Source organism: Oncorhynchus kisutch, linkage group LG8 (genome assembly GCF_002021735.2).
Source record: "Oncorhynchus kisutch isolate 150728-3 linkage group LG8, Okis_V2, whole genome shotgun sequence".
Lineage (NCBI taxonomy): Eukaryota > Metazoa > Chordata > Actinopteri > Salmoniformes > Salmonidae > Oncorhynchus > Oncorhynchus kisutch.
Genome location: NC_034181.2, coordinates 47,664,542 through 47,677,385, shown reverse-complemented (window position 1 = coordinate 47,677,385; position 12,844 = coordinate 47,664,542). Strand labels below are relative to the sequence as shown.

Here is a 12,844-nt window from a genome sequence, read left to right as displayed (position 1 = left end):
GTCGGCGGTCCAATTCATCCCAAAGGTGTTTGATGGGGTTGGGGTCAGTGCTCAGTCAAGTTCTTCCATACAGATCTCAACAAACCATTTCTATTTGTGCACATGGGCATTGTCATGAGGAAACAGGAAAGGACCTTTCAAGCACAGAATTGTCTAGAATGTCTTTGTTTGCTGTAGCGTTAAGATTTCCCCTCTCTGAAACTAAGGGTCCAAGCCCAAACCATGAAAAACAGCCCCAGGCCATTATTCCTCCTCCACCAAACTTTAAAGTTGGCACTATGCATTCGGGCAGGTAGCGTTCCCCTGGCATCCGCCAAACCCAAATGAGTCCATTGGACTGCCAATTGGTGTAGGGTGCTTCATCACTCCAGAGAACGCATTTCCACTGCTCCAGAGTCCAATGGCAGCGAGCTTTACATCACTCCAGCTGATGCTTGGCATTGCACATGGTGATATAAGGCTTGTGTGCAGCTGCCGGGCTATTTCATGAAGCAAACAGTTATTGTGCTTACATTGCTTCCAAAGGCAGTTTGGAACTCGGTATTGAGTGTTGCAACGAAGGACAGACGATAAAGCGCTACACGCTTTACAGAAAAGGACCGCAGAGTGCTGAGCTTGTGTGGCCTACCACTTCGCGGCTGAGCCGTTGTTGCACCTAGTCATTTCCACTTCACAATAACAGCACTAGAAGTTGACCGGGGAAGCTCTCGCAGGGACAAAATTTGACGAACTGACTTGTTGGAAAGGTGGTATCCTATGGCGGTGCCACGTTTAAAGTCACAGCTCTTCAGTAAGACCATTCTACTGCCAATGTTTGTCTATGGAGATTGCATGGTTGTATGCTCAAATTTATACACCTGCCAGCAACAGGTGTAGCTGAAATAGCCAAATCCACAAATTTGAAGGGGTGTCCGCCTACTTTTGTATATATAGTGTAGCTGTGATTGCTGCCAAAAGGTTATTCGAACATGTATTGACTCGGGTGTGAAAACTTATGTATACTTAACGAAAATTTAAAACGCAACATGTAAAATGTTGGTCCCATGTTTCATGAGCTATAAAAAAAAATGTCCCAGAAATAAGCACAAAAAAGCTTATTTTTCAGATTTTCCTTTCTAAGTGACCCCAAACTTTTGAATGTTAGTGTATGTAAATAAAGTATTTTTGTTTTTTATTTGTAATAAATTGGCAAAGATGTGTGTTTGCTTTGTCATTATGGGGTATTATGTGTAAATTGAGGAATAAAATAATGTATTACATTTTAGAACAAGGCTGTAACGTAACAAAATGTGGAAAAATGAGTCTGAATACTTTCTTTTTTTGAATGCACTGTACCTCAAAGGAAGTTTAACGGTGTACACCTTGCCAAGTGACGCAGTGGTCTAAGGCACTGCATCACAGTGCTAGCTGTGCCACTATAGAGTCTGGGTTCGAGTCCAGGCTCTGTTGCAGCCGGCTGTGCCTGGGAGACCCATGGGGCGGCGCCCAGTGTCATCCGGGTTAGGGGAGGGTTTGGCCGGCAGGTATGTCCTAGTCCAATCGCGCACTAGCAACTCTTGTGTCAAGCAGGCAGGGCGCAGTGCACGCAGTTGCCAGGTGTAATTAAAATATAGACAACAACAAAAAATGAACAAACAAAAAATATATATATCAATAACGGTGTGCACAGTTTTAGGAGACATGACACCTGTAATATTTGTGTTGTGGAGAAATGACCAGGCAGGAGACGGGAGTACAGTTAGTTTTCGTTTAGTCAAAACCCCTACAGTTCCCGGCATTCCAGTGCGCATGTGCATTTCCTATTAGGTGTAGTAACGTAACACTGCCGTAATGCATTACTGCTTAGTAACAGCACAGTAACTAATATAAACAGATGTAGATCCCAGATACTACACTCCTCCCCCATAGTGTTTAACTCCCAGAGAACAAGGTAAATATGTTAGGTAACTACTAATGCAATATCTGAACAATGCATTCTTAAACATTTTTCAACTACTGGGTTGAAAGCAGACCCAGCACAAATCCAGGGAATTATTCTGCCCCGAAGATGGAGTTTGTGTCCTAATAACTAACCCAGGTAATGTCCTTTTTCTTTCCTTTTATCTAGGACATATTAAAGTGTTTGTTTTACTGTCCGTTACCTCCTTAACCAGCTCAACTCACAAGTCAAGCTTTTGAGGTGCCCTTCGCTGTCGACTAGGATATCTCCGCTCCTCCTGGGCTTCCTGTGGTGGGCCAGGTTCGGGTGGAAGGTCAGGCTCTGTCTCTCCCGTACGTCCACAGTCAGGAGAATAGTCCTGGGGGTCGTTATTGTTCTTGTTCTCTCGGCATGTCTCTGCTGGGGCGTTGGACCGAAGCAGATGATCCACATGAACGTTGACCTGGCGATGACCAATTTGGACTTGGTATTGCATTGCAAGATCACACCTGAGTTCCACAGGCGCTTGGGGTGTCTGAAATCACGTACCATCACCCTCTCTTCCTCTTTGAATTCTCTGACAGTCTTTGAGTGTCTGTCATGAGCTTTCTTCTGCTGTAGATGGTGCTTTGCCACAGTGCTTGACAAGTCTGGTTTCAACAATGTCAGGCGGGTACGTGGTTGGCGTTTCAGAAACCGTTCAGCTGGTGTACATTCCGTTACTGTGTGTGGGGTGTTACGGTAAGTAAACAGGAACCGGGGAAGCCTTGTGGATGGGCACAGACTGAACCTCGAGTCTAGTCCAGGCCTTCTTAAAGGTTTGCACGGCTCTCTCCGCTGCTCCGTTTGATGCCGGATGGTAAGGTGGTGACAGGATGTGTCTTACTCCGTTGTTCTTGAGAAACATTTCAAAATCGTTTGACGTGAACGGGGGGCCATTGTCCGATACGCGCTCCTTGACTAGTCCAAAGGATGCAAACAGGTGTCTGAGAAGATTGATGGTCTTCTCAGCTGTGGTCAGTTGAGTAGGGAACACTTCCATCCACTTGGAATGGACATCGACGACAACAAGGAAATGTTGCTTGTCAATTTCGGCGTGATCCACATGGATGCGTTCCCAAGGTGTAGCAGCCCAGGACCATGGATGAAGAGGTGCAGCAGCAGGCTTGTTGCGAACAGCTTCACAAGGTGAGCAGTGGCCTACATGCTGTTGAATGTCCTGATACAGTCCAGGCCACCACAGATAAAGCACTCGCTCGCAGTTCATTCGAGTGATCCCTGGATGTCCCTCATGCAGGTCAGATAGCAGTCTCCTCTGGAATTTGTGAGGTACCACCACCCTTGATCCCCACAGAACACACCCTTGATCAGTGGACAACTGGTCTTTCTTGTCGATGAATGGACGAAGGTTATCGTCATTTACGAAGGTTGGCCAACCGCCTAATGTTAAGTCCAAGACTTTGGAAAGCACTGGGTCTTTCCTTGTTTCCTCTGCTATGTCAGAAGCAGATATGGGCAGGTCATCAATGAGAGAGATCTGGAAGACTGCTCTATCATCTTCACTGTCGGAGTCACTATTGCATGGTAGTCTTGATAGTGCATCGGCATTTGCGTGATCACTGGATCGTCTGTACTCAATCTCGTAGTCGTAGGCTAACAATATCAGAGCCCAACGTTGCATTCGAAGTGCAGCAAGGGTTGGTATAGCTGATGTTGGTCCAAGGATGGCCAACAGAGGCTTGTGATCTGTCAGCAGTTGGAACTTCCTTCCGTAGAGATATTTGTGAAACTTCTTCACTCCGAATATTATGCTCAGGGCTTCCTTCTCAATTTGAGCATCATTTATCTCACTTGGTGACAGAGTCCGTGATGCAAAGAACATGTGAGATGACGGCTCCTACTCCGTATGGAGATGCATCACACGCGAGTCTCAGCTTCATCTCTGTGTTATAGTGGGCAAGCCACTTGCTCTTTAGCAGACGCTGTTTGCAAGTCTTGAATGCTTCTTCGCATTGTGGGGACCAATTCCACTTTGTATCGGCCTGCAGCAGTTGGTGAAGCGGATGCAACAATGTGGACAAGTTTGCCACAAACTTTCCGTAATAGTTCAGGAGCCCCAAAAATGACCTCAGCTCTGAGATATTTGTGCGTGCTGGTGCGTTTACGATTGCTTCCACCTTGCTGTTGGTTGGTTGCAGGCCTTGTGCATCAATCTTGTATCCGAGATACTCCACTGAGTCCTGGAGGAACTCACACTTGCTGCGTTTCATTCTCACTCCGTATTTCTCCAGTCTTGACATCACTTTGTCCAGCACTACAAGGTGCTCTCCAATGGTTGGTGCTGACACGAGGATGTCGTCCATGAAGCACACAACATGGTCTATACCGTCCAAGATCTGATCCATTGTTTGTTGGAATATCGCTGGAGCTGTTTCGAGATTCCATAGGCCAAGCGATTGAATCTGAATAGCCCCTTGTGTGTATTGATGGTCAGATAGTGTTCTGACTCCGGATCCAGCTTCAGTTGCTGATAAGCGAATGCCAGGTCCAGCTTACTGAAAACCTTCCCACCAGCTAGAGTGGCAAACAGATCTTCAGCGTTTGGTAGTGGATATTCCTCTGGTAGTATGCAGCGATTTACTGTGACCTTGTAGTCACCGCACATTCTGACGGTCTTGTCTTTCTTTGGGACTACAACAATCGGAGCGGCCCAGTCGCTCCTCGCTACTTTCGTGATTATGTTATTCTTCTGTAGGCGGGTGATTTGTGAAAGATAGGCTTGGTTCCTTCTTGCACTCTGACTTTTGCTGTGAAGTCTTGTATTTCACCGTAGCCATCTTTGAAAAGTTATTTGTGCTTCTCCAGCATGTTAGTGAGTGTAGCCTGAACCACTGGTTTTTTCATTTCTCAGACTGAAGATTTCTCCCCAGTTCAACTTGATCTTTTGTAGCCAGTTTCTGCCTAGCAAGGCTGATTTTTCTCCTTTAACAATGACAAGCGGTAGCGTCCACTCCTTCCCCTCATACCGGACTGGTACCTGGATCTGCCCTAACACAGGAATAGTGTCACCAGTGTATGAAGAAAGGCAGATGGACGCGGGCTGAAGAGGGCACTCTTTCAGTTTTTCTTTGTAGAGTCTCTCTGGAACCAGAGATACAGACGCTCCGGTGTCCAGCTGCATTTTTACTGGTTTTCCCGCTAACTCCATGTTGAGATAGATTCCATATTTTAGTTGTTGAGCTGTGTATGTACACTGTGATCAGTTCCAATACTGTTTCAGTTGTACCTTCCTCGTCTTGTGCTGCGTCTGACACTTTGTGCGCTCTTGCTGTGCGTTTCGAGGCTTTACACACTCTCTGTAAATGTCCAACCTTTCCACAATTGTGGCACTTTTCCTTTTGGAATCGACATTCACTGTGCTGATGATTATCTCCCCCACATCTGTAGCAACTTGGCTTAGTCCTTTGAGATGTGGGCTGCTTTGTTCTTGTGTAACCTTGAGGACAGGACTGAAAAAAGTGTGACTTTTGTGAGCTTTTTTCACCACGTGCATCACTGACCTTGTGAACACCTTTCTGACGTTCTGCATGTCCCGGTAGCTCAATAGTATCCCCGTGGGCAAGCTCGAGTCCAAGTGCTATATCACAGGCTTTCTTAAAGGTCAGGTCCTTCTCTGACAGGAGCCTTCTGTGATATGCGTCACCTGTGAGACCACATACAAACTTGTCTCGGAGAGCAACATCAAGAAATCGTGCAAACTCACATGTACTTGCCAGCCTTTTCAAAGCAAGGATGTAGTCAGCTACGGTTTCCCCTTGACTCTGGTGACGTTGTTAGAATCTGAAACATTCTGCAATGAGAATTGGCTTAGGCTTGAAATACCTTGAAAGAGTTTCAGTCAGTTCTACATAGTTCAACTCCACTGCTTTCATTGGTTCAATGAGACCTTTCAGCAATCCATACTCAGTTGGACCCAAAACACTGAGAAATACATCTTTGATTTCATTTGCAGCCAGCCAACGCTCAAAACGCTCCAAATAGGAATCAAAATCCTCTTTTGTAGCCTCAAACTCTGGTACTCGACCAATGGTTGCCATTTTCACAGTTAATTGTTCAGTTTCCTTATATTCCTTAATTTTCTGAATTTTCATCTAATTCTTCACTTCAGAAGTTTCTGCAATTACTTCATTCACTGCACTCATTTGTAATAATGTACACACTGTGTTACGTTCCTTCTTCCTTTTTTTTTGGACAATATTTCTCCACTGAGATCGACTAATTCCAATGGGTTCAATGACAGTTTCTTTTATTTAACCACCAGAGGGCAGTGTCGCTATTCTGGACTCCAATAGTCTTGCTTACTTGGCAGCTCCTGAATACTGTACTAGCAGTGCTAGCAGTGCTTAGCCTTCTCTACTGGCGAAAGAAAATAAAAAATAACTGACGAATTACATAATTATTTTGAGTTTCATTACTCACGCAACATTCTTCCCTTCAAGCAATGTCCGTTTATGTAGTTTAATCACCTCGCCGCCACTATAATATTTGTGTTGTGGAGAAATGACCAGGCAGGAGACGGGAGTACAGTTAATTTTCGTTTAGTCAAAACCACTCGTGCTCTACAGTTCCCGGCATTCCAGTGCGCAAGTGCATTTCCTATTAGGTGTAGTAACGTAACACTGCTGTAATGCATTACTGCTTAGTAACAGCACAGTAACGAATATAAACAGATGTAGATCCCAGATACTACAACACCAATACCTTCACATTTGTTTAACTGACTGATTAGCACAACTGTTTTCTTTTAGTTGTAATTCCATGACAGACTCCAAACAAAATCCATCAAAATCCCTGATCAGAAATGTCATAATTATGAATGTCATTCTCTTCATGGTTACATGTCCTGAATAGGTACAATCCTCCTTTGCATGTTTGGGTGTTATTCTAGACATTATTATTATTTTACCCCCTTTTCTCCCCAATTTTGTGGTATCCAATTGTTAGTAGTTAGTAGTCTACTATCTTGTCTCATCGCCCGTACAGGCTCGGGAGGGACGAAGGTCGAAAGCCATGCGTCCTACGAAACACAACCCAACCAAGCCGCACTGCTTCTTTAACACACCGCGCATCCAACCCGGAAGCCAGCCGTCGCACCAATGTGTCGGAGGAAACACTGTGCACCTGGCGACCTGGTTAGCGTGCACTGTGCCCGGCCCGACGAGACAATGATATCCCTATTGTGTGTCGCCCCACGGACCTCCCGGTCGCGGCCGGCTGCGACAGAGCCTGGGTCTCTGGTGGCACAGCTAGCACTGCAATGACCACCAGGGAGGCCCCTAGACCACTGCGCCACCCGGGAGGCCCTTACACATTATTTTTACGATGCATCGTTAATAGTCAATGTCTGACGATGTCACACCCATTTCCCAAAATACCACACAGTGTACTTGTTACAAAGTGGAACTTAACTGTCATTACAGGAGCTGTCCCGTGCTGAAAATTATTACAGAAAATAAGCTAAAAAGAGTTCACTGTAGCTCAAATCTATTGTAATCTCTTTTTTTTAAATACAGATTTCCCATCAAGAGAAGAAATGCGCTGTAGCCTATTATGTATTTAAGTGTTTGTATTATGTTTGCCATGTGTTAATTGTTTTCTTGTTATTTTGCATGAAACGTTTGTCAGTTCTGCATTTCTTCAGTTTGCGTAAACTGTGAGCAAGAATGAATAAAGCTATTATAGAAAATATCAACTTGACCTAAAAATAGGATATGATGATATTGCTTTTTGTAATTGCTCAACAAGCCTAAAAGGTAGGCAGAAATTGTGCTTCAAGTAGGCCTACAGATATTCTATAATTAAACATGAAGCAGCCCGGCCTAGGCTACAAGTTAAGCAACATTGCCATATAAGAAATATGTTGACCTTTAGGTTATTGGTTAGGCTACAGTGAAATGTGTGAGCTTTCAGATGAGTAGCCTATAGGCCTAATAGATACAAATACTGCTCTGCTTGGAGAAGAGGGGGAGGGGAGAAGCAGACACGGAAGAAAAAAACACAAGGAAATCAAGATAGCAGTGGCAGCTGCTCATCCAAAGGACATTGACTTCTCAAACACTGCAGAAAGCTAACCCAATACGATGCCCTGTCCACCATACTAATATGATGCCCTGTCCAACTTATTAATTCAGCCACTTACTTAGATAACTAGCAAGATCAAATTAGGAGTTGCGCTAACATAGAATTCAGAAAGAAAATTGTCACTTAGCCTAATGCAGCATTCACGTCATGCCAGTTCACCTTCAACCAATCAGATGACCAAATGTAATCCAAAGGGTAGCATTTGACACCTTGAGTTTTCTAAGATTGGGGTTCCTATGCTTAAATGTTGCTGATGCCAGACAGATCTTACAACACCTAAATAGGTATTTTAAGTATCAGCTAACTGCAGAATATGTTATAGAAATGTGTCAGTCGATGATGTGGCATGCAACCATTGGTAGCCTAGTGGTGTTGGGCCAGTAACCCGAAAGTTCCCCGTTTCGAATTCCTGAGCCGACAAAGGTGAAAAACCTGTCGATGAGCAAGGCATTTAACCCCCATTTGCTCAAGGGGAACCGTACTTTATGGCTGACCCTGTAAAACAACACTTTCCACTTTTCTTAGGCCTACAAATTCTGCCATGCATTGAAATCTCCATGTGGAGCCCTCTGTGCAGTGTGTGGTGAATTCACAAAGAGGTTGTGGAGCCTATGCAGAGTAGTCTACTTTTAGTGGAGTGCAAATCCAGCCTTAGCCCATCCATAGTTTGAGAGAACACTGATTAGCCAGTCCAAGCCAACCCAAGGGATATTCAGATTAGATACCAAGTGTGGAGGGGTGTGACCACTGATCTTTAATTTTAGAGGCCCACCTCTTCAAATCAAATCACATTTTTTATTTGTCACATGAGCCAAATGTTATGTTATTTAACTAGGCAAGTCAGAAGGCCTTCTGCGGGGATCGGGACAATTTATATTAGGACAAAACACACATCACGACAAGAGAGACAACACTACATAAAGAGAGACCTAAGACAACACAGCATGTCAGCAACACATGAAAACACAGCATGGTAGCAACAACATGACAACATGGTAGAAACGGAACATGGTAGCACCATAAAACATGGTACAAACATTACTGGGCACAGACAACAGCACAACGGGCAACAAGGTAGAGACAACAATACATCACGCAAAGCAGCCACAACTGTCAGTAAGAGAGAGTCCGTGATTGGGTCTGAATAAAGAGATTGAGATAAAACTGTCCAGTTGTTTTTTGCAGCTCCATCCAGCCGCTAGCTGCAGCGAACTGAAAAGAGGAGCGACCCAGGGATGTGTGTGCTTTGGGAACCTTTAATAGAGTGTGACTGGCAGAACAGTGTTGTATGTGGAGGATGAGGGCTGCAGTAGATATCTCAGATAGGGGGAGTGAGACTAAGAAGGTTTTATAAATAAGCATCAACCAGTGGGTCTTGCGACAGGTATACAGAGATGACCAGTTTACAACAGGTGTACTGTAGACCTTATAGTGAAATGCTTACTTACACGCCCTTAATTAACCAACAATGCAGTTCTAAGAAAAATAAGTGTGAAGTAAAAAATAGTAGGTAATAAATAATTAAACAAAAGGACCAAAAAATGTAAAAGCAGCAGTAAAAGAACAATAGCAAGGTTATATACAGAGGGTACCGATACAGAGTCAATGTGCAGGGGCACCGATTAGTCGATGTAATATGTACATATAGGTAGAGTTAAAGTGACTATGCATAGATAATAAACAGAGAGTAGCAGCAGCTTAAAAGGTGCGTCAACAAAGTATTGAGTAGTGTCTGAATATTTATGTAAATGTTATCTTTTTTTGTTGCTAAAATTTCTAAAAAACTGTTTTTGCTTTGTTGTTAATGGGATATTGTGGGTAGATGGAGGTAAAAAACAATTTAATGCATTTTAGAATAAGGCTGTAACGTAACAAAATGTGGAAAAAGTCAAGGGGTCTAAATACTTTCCAAATGCACTGTACTCATGTACTCATGTTTGGTGGGTCTGGCATAGCCCGGTATCCAAACTGATTATCGCTCAGATTTTTTACAAAAATGGTCACGTTCACGTCATGTCAGTTCACCTACAACCAATCAGAAGACCAAATGTAATCCAAAGTGTAGCATTTGCAAACTTGAGTTTTCTAGCTAAGACTGGGGTTCCTATGCTTAAACGTTGCTGACGCCAGACAGATCTTACAACACCTAAATAGGTATTTTAAGTACCAACTAACTACATAATGTTATAGAAATGTGTCAGTCGATGATGTGGCATGAAACCATTGATAGCCTAGTGGTGTTGGGCTAGTATCCCGAAACGTCGCGGTTTCGAATTCCTGAGCCGACAAAGGTGAAAAACCTGTCGATGAGCAAGCATTTAACCCCCATTTGCTCAAGGGGCACCGTCCTTCTATGGCTGACCCTGTAAAACAACATATTCCACTGTACTTATCTGGTGTATGTGACAAAAACAAAAAAAAATTGGGGGGGGGTTGCACTCCAAGCGTTCTCCTTAGTGAAATATCACTGTTGCTTGCATAATTAGGCCTAGAAATTCCGCATTTCATCAAAATCTCCATGTGGAGCCCTCTGCACAGTGTGTGGTGAATTCACAGAGGCTGTGGAGCCTCTACGGAGTAGTCTACTTCTAGTGGAGAGAAAATCCAGCCTTAGCCCACCCATAGTTTTTGGGAGGACGCTGATTAGCCAGTCCAAGCCAACCCAAGGGATATTAAGTTTGGATCAGATACCAAGTGTGATCTTTGTGTGTCACTGATCTTTGTATGTGACCCCAAGCAGCAAGTGACCTATTTTAAGAAATTTACAGGCTTGTGCAGTAGCACAGTATACAACCACCCTCTGAGCAACCGGAGGATGGGTGTAGGCTATTTTGTGCTGCTTGGTTATCTTCAGTAGGTTTCACCGTTGCAAAATTTTGTTCAACAGGGCAACATTTTGTAGAGCGTTCAGATAAACATAATGTAGAAGAAAATGCATGTCTAGCAAGCAAATGTATGCCTGACAAGTAAGAATTGTGCCAGCTGAGTTTTTTTAAATGCCATGTCTATCTGCATAGTTCACTACATTGCACCCTTCTGAATGCGACCCTGGAGTTCAGACAGCACCATTTCCATTTACCCAAAGGACATGCTCATTAGGCAAATGTTACAAATAGACATGATTCCTTATTCAACATGTCAGAGGGATGTGAGTTCTACATAACTATAACGTTACAGAACTGCACTGAACGTGCCCTGGTGTAATGTTTCTGGTGTTGTGTTTCAGTAAAAACAGTATTACATCACCATTCAGCAAGGTTGGCTGTTTTACTAACTAAATAAATCCAGTTCGTGGTCTAACGTGGTAGTCTTTCTGAGAACAAGTATGCTAGTTAGCTATCAAAATGCTTTGCAAGAAACTACCCAAAGTAGTGGCAACCAGTCCTCGCCTCAGTGATGGAGAGGACAGCTCTTTAAATTTCATCCAGAAAAGTACACTAGATAGCTATCAACAGTAAAACACATTTGGAGTTCGTTATCAACCTTTCCCGAAAATACTTTCTGAACAACTAACTACAAGCAAGCCACCATATTCTTTATGACACTTATTCTAACGATTGATGTTTTGAGCACTACAGAAACAAGACCAAATTTGACACGGCTCTTGACAACATACTTACGTTCTCTGTTATTTTGTTGGATGAGCACACGTAGCACGACGACGTACCAAAAATGTGACGTAGCATAACCCATATGCGTTGAGAAACATTTATAATAACTAAAACCAACCTCGATAAATAATAATAAATATGTATTTAAAATGTACCTGCATGCCCAAAAGCCCGTTGCTTTCTCTCTCATTTTGAATGCGTGCAACAGGCTACAAACTTTCAGGAAGGAAATTGACTGATGTGACAAAAGCAATATTAGTAATATCGTGGTGATCAGTTCCGGGTGACGTTCCAGCAACACCTTCAAAATAAAAGTACGGAACTAAATCAAATCAAAATCAAATCAAATGTATTTATATAGCCCTTCCTACATCATCTGATATCAGACAGAAAAAAAAGAAAAAAGAAAGAAAAAGTACAAACGGCAGTGAAATTAATTGTGAATTCTTAACGATTCATTAATGACATTTCAGCCATTATTATAAATTGTTGGTGAAATAATTGCTGGTGAAATAGTTATTTTATTTACTATTGCATAATCAGTATCTAACTCAGATGAGGCTGGTGGCTGAAATGGAATAAATGGAAAGGATTCAAAAATATTGTCAAACAAATCCATATGTTTGATGTGTTTGATAACGTTAAATTTATTCCATTCCATCCAATACAATGATCCCACCTTCCTATAGCTACTACCACCAGCCTCCACTGAAAACTCAATAGAGAACAAAAATGATATCTGTGTCAAACCCATGGAAAAATCCAGGGCTGGATAATCTGGGGCCATTTCAGAGCCCCCCCCCCCTCTTCAAATCAAATCCAAAATATATATATATATTATTTTATTTTATTTAACTGTTATTTGACTAGGCAAATCAGTTAAGAACAAATTCTTATTTACAATGACGGCCTACCAAAAGGCAAAAGGCCTCCTGCGGGGACAGGGGCTGGGATTAAAAATATACGTTTTAATAAAATATAGGACAAAACACACGTCACGAAAAGAAAGTCAACACTACATAAAGAGAGACCTAAGACAAGAACATAGCATGGCAGCAACACATGAAAACACAGCATGGTACCATCACAACATGACAACAACATGGAAGAAACACAACATGGTAGCAGCACAAAACATGGTACAAACATTATTGGGCAGAGACAACAGCACAAA

The 12,844-nt window shown here is 42.9% G+C and overlaps 1 protein-coding gene across 2 annotated transcripts in view; it reads right to left on the bottom strand.

The window, feature by feature from the left end:
• LOC109895595 (SH2B adapter protein 3) overlaps nt 1-11,940 on the bottom strand; it is a 65,938-nt gene extending 53,998 nt beyond the window's left edge. The window contains exon 1 of one of the 2 annotated variants that reach the window (XM_020489427.2): nt 11,826-11,940. The gene's annotated coding sequence lies outside the window, so the exon portion shown is untranslated. Of the gene's footprint in view, nt 1-11,679 lie in introns of both variants that reach the window. The other variant, XM_020489428.2, reaches the window with a different exon arrangement.
• Nucleotides 11,941-12,844: the final 904 nt, after the last annotated feature.